This window comes from Frankliniella occidentalis, unplaced genomic scaffold (assembly GCF_000697945.3).
Source record: "Frankliniella occidentalis isolate FOCC.00 unplaced genomic scaffold, Focc_3.1 Scaffold110, whole genome shotgun sequence".
Taxonomy (NCBI): domain Eukaryota; kingdom Metazoa; phylum Arthropoda; class Insecta; order Thysanoptera; family Thripidae; genus Frankliniella; species Frankliniella occidentalis.
The window spans coordinates 184,566-188,352 of NW_026267238.1; the positions used below are offsets into that span (position 1 = coordinate 184,566).

The window sequence follows — 3,787 nt, forward strand, 5'->3', positions numbered from 1 at the left end:
CCTCCTCCTCCTCCTCACGCCCCTGGACACACACAATGGCCTCAGCGCCGAGACACGTCGCCTCCTTGTGCAACTCCCCGCAGGCCGCCGTCGCCGACGCGCCGCGGGACCCCAAAAAATAAAACTAGAAAAGATGACGGGTGGTCTCGCGGAGGACAAGCGCGGTGACAATGAAAAATATGTACGCGTTGGTCGAATTTTTCGCATGAAATTTATTTGCTGGGAAATTTGTTTTAGTCTTTAAACTCATCAGTTTGTTGTTGCCACTGGTGTGTGGTGTGTCGTCGCCTCTTCGTCTCTCATTGTGCACTCGGGTTCTTACGGGGCTTATACGCTGCTGCGCTAGGGCCGCTGTGCGGTGGGTGTGCGGGGCGTGGCGGGGCGTGGCGGGGCGTGGCGGGGCGTGGCGGGGCGTGGCTGCGGCCAAGGGCCCTGACCTACAAATTCCTCTCCATCTCTTCTCCGCGGGCCAAAGTCCGTCCAGCCGGCGGCGAGCTACACGGACTCACTCCCGCTAATTACTGGGCAAAAAAACAACAAAAACCCAAACATGAATCATTGGTGATTGGGCTTATCGGTTATTGTGAAGACATTGTGAGCTGGTGCAGAAGGGTCAAAGAGCAAAGGCTGTGAGTCACCTCACCCGACGACTAATCCCTCTTTTCCGCAAAGCGAATAATATCACTGCAGCGCGCTATTTCTGTTGTGAGAGTTTGCAGATTAACACGTTGACGTGTGTCTCCGCTGTGTTTCTAGCTAGGGAATGTTCGATAAGAGTTGAAGTGTGTGCGCGTCCGCCCGCACTCGCCTCCCACGCCTCTCCCCGCCACACACCGCGCCACGCCCCGCCATGCGCATGCCACAGGCAATGACAGTCCAAGAGCAGCATCGCGATCGCTGAACAGAGCGGCGATAATCGAGAATTAATTTCCCGCGGGACTAGTGGTGGTGATCTCACCACCGGCAGTGCGAGTGCGGGGCCGGGCCAGTCGCGGGGACCACACAGCGAGCGGTGCGCTCGAGAGGACCTTTTGAACAGCTCTCGATCTCTCGAAGGGATCGAGCTGCTGCTCCGCGGAGTCCGTGGCCGCCGGTCCGGCCCTTGGCCGCGGCTGCAGCCGCTGCAGCAGCGACTCAGCGGCTCTTCTGTTCCACAGACTAGCCCGCCCCGCCCGGACCATCTCGGCTGCTGCCCAGTTTGGCCGCTTTCTCCGCAGCAGCCGTGCGGTGCAGTGCAGCGATGAAGTATAAAACCACCGCGGACCAAATAACAGAAACAAAACTTAACTTGTCCCATAGAAGATTCGCTGGGTCTCACGTCTCACAACGTATAGAGTTTGGGGATTGCTGTCGACTCCAGAAGCACGAAAAGGAGACCTGAATTTCGGTAAAATTTGGAAATACTATAAACGCATTATTAAGCTGGCTGGGAGGCCTTTTTTCGTTTCCGCATGTAGAAGTTCACGACTGCGTGAGCTGACCGCGGCGGCCAGTCCCCAAGGGCGAGGTAGAGACACTCTAGGCAAGACTAGGACGAGGGCCGCAGCAGGAGCGAGGGAGAGAGAGAGAGGGAGAGTGAGAGAAGGGGGAAAAGACAGAGAAAGGGATGGGGGAGAGGAAGGGGAAGGGCCAGGCCAGGGCCGTGGGAACAGGACGGCAGGGACATGCCAGGGACCTGGCGGCGGTGCGGCGTACCGCGAGGGACACTCAAGTACGTAATGTTTCTGCCCGTCAGCGCGCGGTGTGTCCGCGCCCACCGGCTGATGTACACAAGCCGACACACACGCACACACACAGCAGATCAGGCGGGCCGCAGCAGCAGAGCAGGCAGCAGAAGCCGATCACGCTGTGATATTGTTCTCCAACTAGCTGCCGCGCTTTACAAATAGACGCAGTTTTACGAGGGTTTGGTCGCGTTGGAGGCGCCCGCGCGCCTGCCTCTGGCCGCCGTCTTCTGCTGTGCTCTAGGCCCGCCCCGCCACGCAGGACCAAGGGGGCGCGGCCACCACGCCCGCCCCACCCCGCCCCGCATGCTTTCAAAGCCACAGCACGTGGGCGCCGCGGCGCCTTTGCCCTACACGCACACGCACACTCACGCAAGCACTCACAAACAACCGCACGGCGCTATAGCGAAGGCGGCGCCCTCTATAGACGGTGCAACGCATAGAATTGAATCGACAGAGAAGCGGTCATCCTGAGCAAAAGCCTCCATTCCGGCGACGGTAACTGTACTGCTCCGCACTGTACTTGTCCCTGTTGTTATTCGCGGGCCGTGTGACGGGTCGGGCGAGGCGGCGACGAACGCCCGCCCGCTCCGCCGCCCGCGGAATTCTTAAAAGCAGGACGGAAAGGTTTATTCAGTGAGCAGCCCTTCTTCTTCTTCTTCCCCACCTCCCCTCTTTCCTCGTCAGTGTCACCACACAGCTGCCGTAAAACTGTCGCGCCTCGTAACGCCCTGGACGGCGCGCGCACATCGGCCTGCACTGTACTTAACCGGACTGGGAAATGCAGCCCGCATTACCCTGAACGACGCCGCCGCCAGCCGCCAGCGTGTGTGGGGGCGGTGCGTGGCGGTGCGTGGTGTGGCCGGGCGTGGCGGGGTGGGGCGTGGCGTGGCAGGGCTTATCTCGCACGGCCCGCGGGGGGTGGGTATCCGGACTCGTGCCCCATGTCGCCGGCGCCACTTATGCATAACATGTCGGGGCCGAGGTAGGTGGGATGGGAACGCCGCGAGTGCCGCAGAGCTGGACGCTTGCACTCCTGCAAATTCCTGCAAAGCAATGATGCTTTGCAGATTTGCGAAGGATTTACAACCTTCGTAATTGACAACAAGCATTTGCTTTGCAATTGCAAAGTGATGCTTTTGCAACTGCCCCGAAAACAAAAAGGGCAAGGAAAAGAAATTTGCAGCGTTGCGTTGATGTTTCCAGTGTAGATGGCTTGTCGCGACGTCAGAACGTGTTTGGTCGCCTCGTTCGCCCCGATTTTTTAGTGTGTGTTTATTTTTCCGGGTCCGTTCTTTTGGCGATTTGTTGGGTCGAGTCGCCCCCGCGCCAGGTTAGTTGTGTCTACAGCGCAGCCCCTCGCGATGCATCCTGTTGCGCGCGGGGCGTACGTGGGTGTGGCGCGGCTCTGACCCGCCCCGCCCCGCTGTGCAGCCGCGGTGACGTTCCGCGCGGGCTTCGCGGTGACTCACGCCCATGCTCTCGCCCGGACAGCCAAACTGGTTTCTGACGACGCTTCTGTCTTCTTGTTGCAGATCTCTTAGCGCCGCCCCGCTAAACCTCCAGTCAACATGGCCATCAGCAGGTTCGCCCTCATCAAGTTCCTCGAGTTCGTAAGTGTCGCTTTCGCTACTCTCGTCTTTGACTGACGGGTGGCGCCGGTTTAGAATCGAATAATCTTATTTCGTTTATGGCGGTGGATAAGTTGTGACATCCGGAGGCGCAGGCCATCTGGGCGCTGATTAGACCAGGGATTAGCGATATAAGTGTCGCTGATCCTGATCGGAAGTATTTGCTTAAAAGAAAATGAGGTGGATTATTTTTTTGAGTAGTTACTCGTACTAGAATCTGGAAAGCATTTTTTCGGGGGGAAGGGGGTTGGGGCAGCACAGATGCTTTAAAATGGATGAGTTCCCAAGCCTCGGCCTTGGCGAGGCCCGGTCCTGGTCCACAGCCATACGGCCCAGGGCCCCATAGCAGCTCATCGGACTGGGAACGCAACATATCGGGCTTGGTCAAGGACGGGGCAGCGGCGGCGTCGTGGCGGGGCCTAGTAGTGCATC

General features: G+C 58.9%; 1 protein-coding gene across 1 annotated transcript in view; it reads left to right on the forward strand.

Moving 5' to 3' along the window:
• LOC113205630 (uncharacterized) overlaps positions 1–3,787 on the forward strand; it is a 21,389-nt gene that overhangs the window by 1,231 nt on the left and 16,371 nt on the right. The window lies entirely within an intron of this gene.